Source organism: Caretta caretta, chromosome 3 (genome assembly GCF_965140235.1).
Source record: "Caretta caretta isolate rCarCar2 chromosome 3, rCarCar1.hap1, whole genome shotgun sequence".
Taxonomy (NCBI): domain Eukaryota; kingdom Metazoa; phylum Chordata; order Testudines; family Cheloniidae; genus Caretta; species Caretta caretta.
The window spans coordinates 61,770,948-61,784,181 of NC_134208.1; positions in this window are offsets into that span (position 1 = coordinate 61,770,948).

Here is a 13,234-nt window from a genome sequence, read left to right on the forward strand (position 1 = left end):
GAAGGCTGAGAGGGAATATGATTGCTCTCTATGAATACGTGAGGGAAGTAAACACCAGGGAGGGAGATGAGCTATTTAAGCTAAAGGCCAATGTTGGCACATGAACAAATGGGTACAACTGGTCATGAACAAATTCAGCCAGGAATTAAAAGAAAGTTTCTAATCATCAGAGGAGTGAGGTTCTGGAACAGCATTACAATAGTAGTAGGGGCAAAAAACCTAGCTAGTTCTGCAGTGGACTGTGATATGTTTATGAATGGGATTATAGGATTGCTTGTGATAGCGGGGACTGGACTCAAGACTCAGGAGGTCCCTTCGAGTCCTATGTCTCCGTGACAAATGTTGTCTTAAATAGCAACTACTGTCCGAACAAAAATTTTCAATTGAGGAAAATTCACCGGGGGAATTAAAAGTCCATTGGATGTTGCACAGCCTACAATGATGCTTATATCTAGTCTAGCAGGCATTGTAAATATTATGCTACTGTGTACTAAAAGAATCAGCCATAACTAGCTGGGGTGGGGAAAATTAAACGAACAAACAGCACAACACATGAAGTTCTGCAGTGAGGCTTCTGTCCCTCTCCAGACACTGGAAGCATCACTCCTTTCACTTCTATTCGTTCATTGATCCTTACCTCTCTGGCTGTCCCATGTTAGCTCTAACTAAACATTGCTTTATATTCCTCTTGAGTGTTAATGTCATTACCACTTCATTTCTGTAATTCTTTTAATCAATGAAAACATCCTGCATGATCTCTCAAGGAATTATTCTGTTTTATAATAGATAAGTGGCATGTATGAATTTTGATGGCTGAATATGTTTAAAGATGAGGCATTTTTCTTTTTAAAAATGCAAATGGTTATATAGTCTCCTCTAAACCCTTTACTGCCCAGTGGAGCAGTGGATGAAGTGACAGATATAACAGATGTGATCTCCACTACATGCAAGAATACAGGATACCTCCAAACCTGCAGATTGTTTAACTAGGTATAGGATAACCTCTAGCTGTTTTTAAAAGGCTGTGAATGTTCTTAGTTGAACTTTCTTACCCATTTGCAGTCAGTTGATTGATACCATTAGGATATTCTGCTTATTTCTACTGGCTCATTCTTAGGAGGTGTTAAGGTTCCTCCCCCACTCTGAACTCTAGGGTACAGATGTGGGGATCTGCATGAAAACCTCCTAAGCTTACTTTCACCAGCTTAGGTTAAAACTTCCCCACGGTTCAAATTAATGTTATCCTTTGTCCCTGGATCTCCACTGCCACCACCAAACTCTAACTGGGTTTACTGGGAAACGTAGTTTGGACACGTCTTTCCCCCCAAAATCCTCCCAACCCTTGCACCCCACTGGGGAAGGTTTGGTAAAAATCCTCACCAATTTGCATAGGTGACCACAGACCCAAACCCTTGGATCTGAGAACAATGAAAAAGCATTCAGTTTTCTTACAAGAAGACTTTTAATAGAAGTAAAGAAATCACCTCTGTAAAATCAGGATGGTAGATACCTTACAGGGTAATTAGATTCAAAACATAGAGAATCCCTCTAGGCAAAACCTTAAGTTACAAAAAGGACACACAGACAGGAATAGTCATTCTATTCAGCACAGTTCTTTTCTCAGCCATTTAAAGAAATCATAATCTAACACATACCTAGCTAGATTACTTACTAAAGTTCTAAGACTCCATTCCTGGTCTATCCCCGGCAAAAGCAGCATACAGACAGACCCAGACCCTTTGTTTCTCTCCCTTCTCCCAGCTTTTGAAAGTATCTTGTCTCCTCATTGGTCATTTTGGTCAGATGCCATTGAGGTTACCTTTAGCTTCTTAACCCTTTACATGTGAGAGGATTTTTCCTCTGGCCAGGAGGGATGTTAAAGGGGTTTACCCTTCCCTTTATATTTATGACAGGAGGGAAATGTGTCTTTTTCTATGGCTGGGGAATACAGAATTAGGGCATTCTACAATATCCCTTTTCCAAGGTCAGAATCTGGGACTACTGCCCTATACTTGTATATGGGAGTTCAAGTTGGGGGAAATAGGTTTGAGTGAAAGAGAAGAAGGCTCCCAGCAAGAGAAACATGTCATGTGAGCTGTAGCTCACGAAAGCTTATGCTCAAATAAATTGGTTAGTCTCTAAGGTGCCACAAGTACTCCTTTTCTTTTTGCGAATACAGACTAACATGGCTGTTACTCTGAAACATGTCATCCCTTGTTTCATTATTTTTTAAAAAGCCAAAGAAAGGATCCAAACTGCTTGTCCTCACAAGAGAGTCACAGACTACAGCTGGCTTCTGTGCCACTAGCTTTATGGGGGTAAGTTTGAGTGACCAGAAGTCTGGAGAATTGTGACTAGTGTAAAACAGGGTGTTATCTGCTTATGTTCTTTGGACTGGATTGTGGCATGTGGCCACAGCCTTTCTATTTTTGCAGGGGAGGAAGTGGATATAGGTGCACTATCCTTGCAGGGTCCTTTCATTCCCTTAGCCCAAGGATTCTCATTCTGCTCGCTCTCTGTGGGGGTTCAGAGTAGGGGAACAGAGGTGGAAAGGACACAATTTGGAAAGGTCCTTGCATTCCCGTGCAGGGTTCCTTTTCTTCTTGAGTGGATCCATAGCTCTCAGCCACAACTTAGCTGGTTTGTTACTTTTTGGGACTGCCCAGTTGGGCTGATCTTTTCAATGATTCTAGTTTTCCTTATAATGGTTTCCATATAATACAATCATTTTCTTTAGCATACTCACGGGATAACTTGCTTAGGCATTGTCTATTTTCTTTGCCCTTGTCTTGGTGCCAGCTGAGTGGTATCATGAATCACTGTTTGCTCATCATCAAGGACACATCATCTTTGAAAATTCATGGCGATCGGGGGAAGTCCCAGATGACTGGAAAAAGGCTAATGCAGTGCCCATCTTCAAAAAAGGGAAGGAGGAGGATCCTGGAAATTACAGGCCAGTCAGCCTCACCTCAGTCCCTGGAAAAATCATGGAGCAGGTCCTCAAGGAATCAATTCTGAAGCACTTAGAGGAGAGGAAAGTGATCAGGAATAGTCAGCATGGATTCACCAAGGGCAAGTCATGCCTGACTAATCTAATTGCCTTCTATGACGAGATAACTGGCTCTGTGGATGAGGGGAAAGCAGTGGACATGTTATTCCTTGACATTAGCAAAGCTTTTGACACGGTATCCCACAGGATTCTTGCCAGTAAGTTAAAGAAGTATGGGCTGGATGAATGGACTATAAGGTGGATAGAAAGTTGGCTAGATTGTTGGGCTCAACGGGTAGTGATCAATGGCTCCATGTCTAGTTGGCAGCTGGTATCAAATGGAGTGCCCCAAGGGTCGGTCTTCAGGCCGGTTTTGTTCAATATCTTCATAAATGATCTGGAGGATGGTGTGGGTTGCACCCTCAGCAAGTTTGCAGATGACACTAAACTGGGAGGAGAGGTAGATATGCTGGAGGGTAGGGATAGGATACAGAGGGCCCTAGACAAATTAGAGGATTGGACCAAAAGAAATCTGATGAGGTTCAACAAGGACAAGTGCAGAGTCCTGCACTTAGGACGGAAGAACCCAATGCACCGCTACAGACTAGGGACAGAATGGCTCGGCAGCAGTTCTGCAGAAAAGGACCTAGGGGTTGCAGTGGACGAGAAGCTGGATATGAGTCAACAGTGTGCCCTTGTTACCAAGAAGGCCAATGGCATTTTGGGATGTATAAGTAGGGGCATTGCCAGCAGATGGAGGGACGTGATCGTTCCCCTCTATTCGACATTGGTGAGGCCTCATCTGGAGTACTGTGTCCAGTTTTGGGCCCCACACTACAAGAGGATGTGGAAGAATTGGAAAACGTCCAGCGGAGAGCAACAAAAATGATTAGGGGACTGGAACACATGACTTATGAGGACAGGCTGAGGGAACTGGGATTGTTTAGTCTGCGGAAGGGAAGAATGAGGGGGAATTTGTTAGCTGCTTTCAACTACCTGAAAAGGGGTTCCAAAGAGGATGGATCTACACTGTTCTCAGTGGTAGCAGATGACAGAACAAGGAGTAATGGTCTCAAGTTGCAGTGGGGGAGGTTTAAGCTGGATATTAGGAAAAACTTTTTCACTAGGAGGGTAGTGAAACACTGGAATGTGTTACCTAGGGAGGTGATGGAATCTCCTTCCTCAGAAGTTTTTAAGGTCAGGCTTGACAAAGCCCTGGCTGGGATGATTTAGTTGGGGATTGGTCCTGCTTTGAGCAGGGGGTTGGACTAGATGACCTCCTGAGGTCCCTTCCAACCCTTATATTCTATGATTCTATGACACTCAGGTAATCCATGTTTCACTTCTGATTTTTAAAAAACCTACACTTCCTGCCTAGTTTGAAACCCTTTTGTGTTTCCCCCAGTTAAATCGGAGAAAATCATTTTCTGAAAGCCCTACACATGCTGGACTGTGCAAAGCTATATCACTTGGTCAACTTTGTAAAGGTTATTTAAGGAATATCTCTATTGATTTGTCGCATTCAAAGTCATAAGAAACCCTGAAACAGATTAATAGATTAAATGCTTCAGTTTCATATAATCAATCTCAAAGGCCACTTTATGGAAGTATATTACAAAGTTACAGTTGCTATTTTACAATGAGCCATAACAGGAAGAAAGAAGAATATACATAATTTCCTTCTCTTACATGTGCCCTGGGAGTGCTACATTCTCATTCTTAGGTGACCACAATACTCTTAATTGTGTCCTTTACAACTTAACCATTTTAATTATCTGATATATTTCTGACATAACAGTGTTTATAAGCATCCTGAACTAGTCAGTCCTTGCATAGGTGTACACAGCTCTAACTTAAGTCCAGGGGAATTGTGCCTGCTTCTCCCGGGGCTAAATTTAGCTCAATACCTGTATAAGGCTGATCTGTTTGTTTGTTTTTCGTAGTTTGTCTTCTTAACATATCGTATGTTTTGAGTCCAAAAGAGCTGGTTTCCACTTTTGGCTTTCAAAAACTGTTAAAGAACTGATGATTCCTTTTAACTTGTGCTGACATCCTACTGTTTCATTTGGGATGGAGGGTAGAATTCAGGTGAATACAAGATCACGTATGCTAGTCAACTACATTGTGTTCCGGTGAGAGTGACTCCTAGCCACCTAACACAGCAGACAAGGTGTCGAGTGGAGTGGCTCCTGAGCTCCCTGTAGCTGTTTCTTCAACCCCTGTGTTGGAATAGGAATTGTGCCCTACTGTACTCCTGGGCTTTTTATAACCACTGCCTCTGCACATGGGCCAGTCCCCACTCCTGCCCACCCCCAGTCTCCGCTCTGTGCTGGCCTGGGCAGAGCTGATGTAAAGCCAGCTGTGTTGAGCACAGGTAGAGTGAAGTATTTTTTTTTTCTTGCTTGCTTGCTTGGCAGTTACCCACTCACTCTGTAGTCGAACCAGGGAGGCTTCACTGTGTTTGAAGGCCTCTTCACTAGAAGATGAATTTGCCCTCTAAACTAATATGAGGTAAAGATATTTCTTATAAAAGTATAGTTCTGAGGATTTGAGTTTCCTGTCTGTGCAATACAAAACAGGTGCTTTACTTTCTAGGTCTGTGAATTTTCACTTATGGGAATACAGAAATGTTAAGTTAGCCCAAAATACATCCTTGCTCTTTGAATGGAAAAAAATAATAAAAATTATGAGAAAATCATCTATAAAGTCTAGAGTTCAAATAGATTCCCTACCATAGTACACACAAAGAACACCACACTGCAAATTGATTGCAAATCAGACATAATTGTGTCATCAATATTTTTGATAAAGCAAGAAGATTTTTTCTACTTTTGTCTGCCAATTTCTTCATAAGTGGTGTGTTTGTCTATTTAAATGCTTTTGTAAATGCAGTGATAGTGATTAAATGTGTAAAAAGTGCAAAGTTTCAAAGTTACACATTGTCAGGGCACTATCCCGAGAATTCAGTCCTGTGTAGATAGAAATAGTTGTTCTACTTCAAACTTGGCAAGTCATTACTGTGACTCAGTCTGCTACATTTCTGTTGTTTTGTTTTCTTTTTCAGCAGGACCAGTTTCTCTCTAGTCTTGGCGAAGGGTCTCAGTAGAATACTACATCGTTTTCCTCCAATCCCTGCTTTGAATACCGTGTTTCCAACTGTGCTACAGTTGTATGTCTGTTCAACATGTCTTATTAGCATTTCTTTCGTGCTTCTAAAACCTAAGGTACTTAAACTTGGTATTTTTGACATGTGAAAGGAAAACAGTAGGCTAAAGGTTGAGATTCAGATTTCTTCAGATGCAGTCAGAGGTAATCAAGACCTCAGCCTGGTCTGGGGTGCATAAAATAAATGTCAAATCCACTCCAAATGTGGCATGCTGAGTTTTCATATGTCATTTCAGACCAGCCGCCAGTGTTTTCTTTTCCTGTGCTAAGAACCAGATTCTGCAAGCAGCTGCGGGCCTCCTGAGGGGTCTTAAGGTCCCTCAATGACAGCTGAAAGTCAATGGGAGTTGTAGGTGCTCAGCAGTCCTCTCAAGATCCTATGACCTCCCTTCCCCACCAATACACAGCTAAACCTCTAAGCAGAGGGACATGGCAAACAGTTTTTCTCTGATTTTTTCACCACTAACTGCATCCAAAGCACAGCTAATCACTGAGGACTGCAACTTTCTTTGAACATGGAAGCAAATATCCACTGTTTCACTCATGTTGGAGGAGAGGTGATTTTGCATGTCTTTTTTTGGTTGTGGGTTAAAATGCACAAATCAAACTGTAATGACTCCTTTTCGGAAACCATGTCACATCAAGGGAAGTAAAGTCTGAGAGTCCCTTTCTTCTGGCAAAGACTTCACTGAAGACAATAGGAGTTACTCACATTCTGTGGCAGAAGAGTAGGGCCTTTGGAAAACAAACTGAACTCTAGGTTGTAATAAAGCTCAGCAGTGAGAAACAGAGGATGTTTCTGAAATCTATGCAGCTGCTTTACCTTCTCATGAGTATATCTGTCTTTCAAACACCAAAAATCCCTCCGTAGCAATTCCCACTCTGTTTTCCTGACTTTCTGAATTATCCCCCTTTCAGACAGAGTTGGCTGTGAGAGATGTTTGGAATGACAGCCTCAAGTTTTACTGCTCAAGCTATTTTTTCTGGTGTTTTGAAACTTTCCTGTTAGTGCTGGAATTGATAAGAATTCTCTGTAGATGAACTGCACATATAAGTTTGCATTCTTGATGTATGCTCTTAAAATTTCAGTTTTAGAGTACTAGGAAAAATCTACAGATTGACAGAATCTTTAATTTAGGGCTAGATTATATGCCTGACAGGCACAGCTGCTTCTACCCCATATTATGGGGTGCAGTCCCGTGCTCAGCTCCCTTTCATTTTTCCTTCTGAAATTCCTCACAAGCTTCTCTAATCTTGATTAACTTAATTATTTGGTGGTTTCTGCAAATTTTCTCACCTTACTGGTGATACCCCTTTTCTCCACATCACTAATAGATTTATCTTCATCAGTCCTAAGGCTGGAACATTGGGCACCTGGAAATTGGCTATTTATTCCTTGTTTGGTTCCTGGCTCTTAGCTAGTTTCTGATCCAGGGCAGTACTTTTGCTTCTTCCCGATTAGTATTAAATGTATGTCTTCTCTGCAGAGTTAGCTCGAGTTAATTCCACTTGAGGTGACTCCTTCCAAGTTATCTTAGCCTGAGTGAGTGCGGCCACACTGCAGAACAACAATTAAGCAACACAAGGTGTTTGGATTAGCAGCGCAGAGTAGCTCTATCCCCATTGCAATGCCAGCTTGAGTGTCAGCAGCACTCAGCACTCAGTCTTCAACATGTATCCTCTGATGGGCCAGTTAGCTTACGTTTTAAAGTATCACCTAACTCAAGCTACAGATTTTTGTGTTTGGACGGGAATTGGGCTAGGGGCAAACCTCAAATTATACCTCAAGCTAACACTGCAGTGAAGGCAAGCCCTGAGATTCCTGACTAGTCTCTTGTGAGGACAGCGGCCCCTTACAAATACCGCCCACACCCACTCTGACATACTTCATCTCCCTGGGATGCATCTAACCCCGGTGCAGGAGCATACACAGGAGTGGCTGGGTATGGGTGTGCTGTGTGCACCATCTGTTCTGGCTTATGGAGCAACCTGTTGGCAGCTGTGAGAAGCCACCCTTATGACAGAGCAGGCCCTGAAGCTACTCTGTCTTACACCAGAAGCCATGACAGACCCTAGCCCATCTCACAATGGTGGAGGTGCAAAGACTGTATAAAGTCTCCATTGTCCCACACAGCACACAGGCTGTGCTTCCACTGCTGTATCGCAGAATCTGGCCATAGGCTCAGAAGCATACTACACATAGAAATCATTTACAAAAGAAAAGGAGTACTTGTGGCACCTGAGAGACTAACAACTTTATTTGAGCATAAGCTTTCATGAACTACAGCTCACTTCAGCGGAAAGCTTATGCTCAAATAGATTCGTTAGTCTCTAAGGTGCCACAAGTACTCCTTTTCTTTTGCGAATACAGACTAACACGGCTGCTACTCTGAAACCTGTCATTATGCAAGAGTTTCTTTAACGTCTTTGTCCTCGCTATTTGCTCCCTTTGCATAGGTTGAAAGAATAAAATCTAAAGTGAAATGTCTTCTGTCTATAATATTCTAAATGTACAGTAAATATTTTAGTTGTCAGCTGGTGTGTAAATATTGTAGATACAGTATTTAGTGTAAGAGAAAGTTCTCAGAGAAAGTTTCTTCACTCTGCCTTCCCTGTCCAAAATTTAATCAGGGAAAAAACATGCACCAGTCAATCATCCATGAACTTCTTATCGAAAACTATTACTGTTCTGAAAAGAATCCTGCAGCTTATGTTAGTTTGAAGCATGCTGATATTTCATTGTAACAAAACAAGAATGACAGTGATTGCAGTCAGAGGGACATATTTCAGAGCACTTTTCAGCGTGATTTTGCTGAATGACACTAAATTAGCATAGTTTTATTAACCCTATGGGTACAACAGTAAATAGTTTTCACTGTGCGCTGGGTGAGCCACAGGTCCCTGGGTGATCAGGAACAGTCAACATGGATTCACCAAGGGCAAGTCATGCCTGACCAACCTGATTGCCTTCTATGATAAGATAATTGGCTCTGTGGATATGGGGAAAGCGGTGAATGTGATGTATCTTGAGTTTAGCAAAGCTTTAGATACGGTCTCCCACAGTATTCTTGCCAGCAAGTTAAAAAAGTATGAATTGGATGAATGGACTATAAGGTGGATAGAAAGCTGGCTAGATTATCAGGCTCAACGGGTAGTGAGCAACGGCTCGATGTCTAGTTGGCAGCCGGTATCAAGCGGAGTGCCCCAGGGGTCGGTCCTGGAGCCGGTTTTGTTCAACATCTTTATCAATTATCTGGATGATGGGATTAATTGCACCCTCAGCATGTTTACAGATGACACTAAACTGGGGGAGAGGTAGATACGCTGGAGGGTAGGGATAGGGTCCAGAGTGACCTAGACAAGTTGAAGGATTGGGCCAAAAGAAATCTGATGAGGTTCAACAAGGACAAGTGCAGAGTCCTGCACTGAGGAAGGAAGAATCCCATCACCACTACAGGCTGGGGACCAACTGGCTAAGAAGCAGTTCTGCAGAAAAGGACCTGGGGATTACAGTGGACAAGAAGCAGGATATGAGTCAGCAGTGTGCCCTTGTTGCCAAGAAGGCCAACAGCATATTGGGCAGCATTAGTAGGAGCATTGCCAGAAGATCAAGGGAAGTGATTATTTCCCTCTATTTGGCACTGCTGAGGCCACATCTGGAGTACTGTGTCCAGTTTTGGTCCCCTCCCCCGCCCACACCACCACCACTACAGAAGGGATGTGGAAAAATTGGAGAGAGTCCAGCGGAGGGCAATGAAAATTATTAGGAGGCTGGGGCACATGACTTACGAGGAGAACTGCAGTTATTTAGTCTGCAGAATAGATGAGTGAGGGGGCATTTGATAGCAGCCTTCAACTACCTGAAAGGGGGCTCCAAAGGGGCTGGAGCTAGGCTGTTCTCAGTGGTGGCAGATGACAGAACAAGAAACAATGGTCTCAAGTTGCAGTGGGGGAGGTCTAGGTTGGATATTAGGAAACACTTTCACTAGGAGGGTGGTGAAGCACTGGAATGAGTTACCTAGGGAGGTGGTGGAATCTCCATCCTTAGAGGTTTTTGAGGCCCGGCTTGACAAAGCCCTGACTGGGATGATTTAGTTGGGGATTGGTCCTGCTTTGAGCAGGGGATTGGACTAGATGACCTCCTGAGGTCTCTTCCAACCCTAATATTCTATGAAAGTACTACAGCCAGTTTTAGTGTAGAGAAGAGAACTCCTTGATCTGTCTGTGGAAATATAGATCTCTGGTTAAACCTAAAAATGAGTTAAAGCACATTGTAATTACCAAGTATGGTCACATGATGAGTTATTAATGGGAAAAGAGAGTGAGATACATGTGTAAAGACTGGAGGAACTGCTGATGTGATTCTCTGCTGACACAACTCTCCTGTCTCTATAGGACAAGTTTCACTCCCATGGACACAGCTTGAGAGATGCTCTAAATCACTGGGTAGGCCTCTCCCTAGCTGGTATCAGTGATGGAACTAATAGAGGGTTGGAGGTGGGGGGTGACTGTCTCCCCAGCTGCTTTTAAGTGTGTGTGTGGCACCTTTTCAAGCCAATAGGTATAATTAAAGGTGGCACCACTAATGACCCATCACCACTGCTCAAAACTTGGCTCTAATACTGCCTGAGCCCGTCCACTTCGTGGATTGTGCAAGGCAGCTCCAGGACTCTCAGTGAAGCAAGGCTTGTGGTCAGTATGCACCCCTGTGACCCTTCCCATGCAGATTTACTACCACCGGAGAGCCTTCAGACAAACCCAGGTAAAAAAATCTATCCCATTATATTCAAGGTGGAAAGGAGTTCAAGGTGTTAATTTATATTACTGTTTACAGTGTTGTTTTAGCCATGCTGATCCCAGGATATGACAATCTGTCCCAACTCGTATTTAGCTGTGAAATTCTTGTTTTCTTCCTATGACAGGGTGGACCAGGCCCTGAGGCCCCCTGCTGAAGGACTTATGGCACTGCCACACCCCACCCCACCCCAGGAAAAGGGCAGTAGAGAGGTCCTCCAAGCTGCCCAGAGCGGCTGTGTGGGAAACAGCCAATCAGAGGCTGCAGGAAGCAGCCACTCGTGCCCAGCAGGCTAGTATAAGAAGAGCTGCAGGGCCAGCATGAGATCAGTCCCTTGCTAGACCTAGATGAGAGTAGATAGTGTGCCTGGCTGGCTGATGGAGCTACAGGACATCAGATAGAGAGGTGCTGGCAGAGGCCAAGGGGAACAGGAAGGAGCTCCGGGCTGCCTGTTAGGACTCCAGTAGGACAAGGCTTTGAGATAAGGGTGAATAATGTGCTGGAGCCACTGGGAAGTGGCCTAGGGAATTCGTGTAGTAGGGCAGCTTAGATAAAGGGACACAGCGCTACTGCTCTCTATATGGTCCCTAGGCTGGGACCTGGCACAGACGGCGGGTCTGGGTCCCCCCACAAGCCATTAGGAAAGTGGCCGGGACTTTGATACACTCCAGGATGGGAACTAAACTTCAGTGGCCCAGCTGGAGAGCTGCAGTCAGAAAAACCCTGAGAGGGTAAAGACATTGCCTCCTGGGAGGGAGTCCTGGGGGACCGCTTTATATCAGAGCAGGGACAATTTGAGAGATGTTACAGAGGGCACTGAGAGAGGTCCCTGTTGGACTTGTACCCCAGAAGGAGTTGGGTTTGCTTTGCTTTTATCTCACAGACAGTCTGTGTATGACTTGACTGGAGGGCTGAGTCAGTGAAGATCCACCATAAACAGAGAGAGTGAGAGAGAGGGTAGGCACACACACTTGACCAGGGGGCGCCCATGAGGTGAATGCACCACATTATACTTCTGCAGACCTGATGAAGAGCTCTGTGAAGCTTAAAAGCTTGTCCCCTCCACCAACAGAAATTGGCTCAATAAAATATATTACCTCACCCACCTTGTCTCAGTTTACATTAATATAAATCCAGCCTCTAACTCTGACACCCCTTTGAATTTACTGTTCTGCCACATCTTCTCTCTAAGAAATCATTCTTCTTCCTACCCATACTACTACTTTCTCATGAGCCTTTGGAAATTTTTTATTACCACCATTCAGCTCTACCCCTAAACATAGCCCCAAAAAATTAAATACAGTCCCTTCTGCCTTTTCATGGAAGTGGGACAGTCTTTACCCTCTTCCCATTAGAGGGAACAATCTAGTTCAGTACAGTAAATAACAAGGTCCATTTCCAGAACATGCTAAAGGAAAGTAGTACTCCACCTGCCCATCAAGGTGTTGAGGATCTTGGGCACCAATTTTAGAGCTAACAGGAGGATTATAGTTCAAAAGTGGCAACTTTTGAGGGTTCAAAAATTATTTTTGTTCTGCACTGAAACAAAACCGAAACCTTTCAAACATTTTTATGAAAACCAAAATTATGTCAATATCCCTGTTTTAAATTGAAAACCTGAGGTGGCTTTATTCAAGAAGAGGGTCTAAGTAATGTGGTGACTAGGGTACTGGTCTGGGGTGTGGGAGACCTAGATTCAAGTCCTTGTTCTGCCTCATTCAAAGCAGCATTCATCCCACATCATGCTGATTTAAACAGAACAGAGACGTGAACGTAGGTCTTCTAACCAGCAGGCTATAAAATGCGAGAGTCACTTCCTACCTCTGCCCCGAGAGACAAAAAAACATTTTGTTGAAAATATTTTGACCAGTTCTGACCATCATCATCTTACTCTAGCCCCAAATAGTGACAGTCTGACCTCTACATGGCTGCTCCTTCCCCCATTGTCTACCCAAAAGCTCCTTGGTTTTTGGATAACCTTCACTGTTTGAAAATGAGAGGGACAGATGCTTGAGTGCTGGTGGCAGAAAATGAAGACTGAAATAGACCGGCTGAAACATAAAGGATTTATCCAAGCTTATGCCACGTTTGTATTACAACACCACAGAGCTTACTCCTTTGGCCTCTGTAACAGCCACCAAATCATATCAGAGCAATAAACCACTTCATCAACCCTGATGACCTTCAGTCCACAGTAGAATGCAGAGTCAAATATTCCAAAGAATTATCCTCCTTCATGGAAATGATCTCCTGCATTCAGAAAGACTTCTCGGGATCTGATTCCC